We start from the raw sequence: 545 nt of genomic DNA, 5'->3' as shown, positions 1-545 counted from the left end.
CCGAGTAAAAATGCAGACATTTTTTTTGAAATTTTGAGAAATCGTAACTTTAGCTCCATATGATGCATAAATAAGTTAGGGGAAAAAAGCTCATGTAGTTAGTATCACTTGCATGCTAACTCAACTTTGGAAAGCCATTGCGTTCTTATACATTTGCTTTTGCGGATCAGGTGTTTGGCTTTCGTTTTACTACTCAGGATTGCACCATTGCAAATGCTATGCTCTAAATGTGGATGCAACTATTTTTTTCTAGAAGGAGGTTGTCTCCTAATCTAATAACTTAGTGGCATGATCTGCTCAATATTGTTGATAACATATCTTTGACATCCTCACGTGATGAAGTATATTGGGTTCTGGTAAAAATAATATCTTAAATAACTGTTATTTCATGGCTATATTTGGTCACATTGATATCAAAGTTTTAAGGCTATGGCCCCGCTATAGCGCTGTTATACCTTATTTGGAGGACAGCCGCTATTTGGCATAGCCTGGTATTTAAAACAATTATTGATATAGTTTAGATATGTTAGTGCCGGCGGGCTTTC

The sequence above is a fragment of the Triticum aestivum genome, chromosome 7D (genome assembly GCF_018294505.1).
Source record: "Triticum aestivum cultivar Chinese Spring chromosome 7D, IWGSC CS RefSeq v2.1, whole genome shotgun sequence".
Classification (NCBI taxonomy): domain Eukaryota; kingdom Viridiplantae; phylum Streptophyta; class Magnoliopsida; order Poales; family Poaceae; genus Triticum; species Triticum aestivum.
This window is presented reverse-complemented; position numbering follows the sequence as displayed.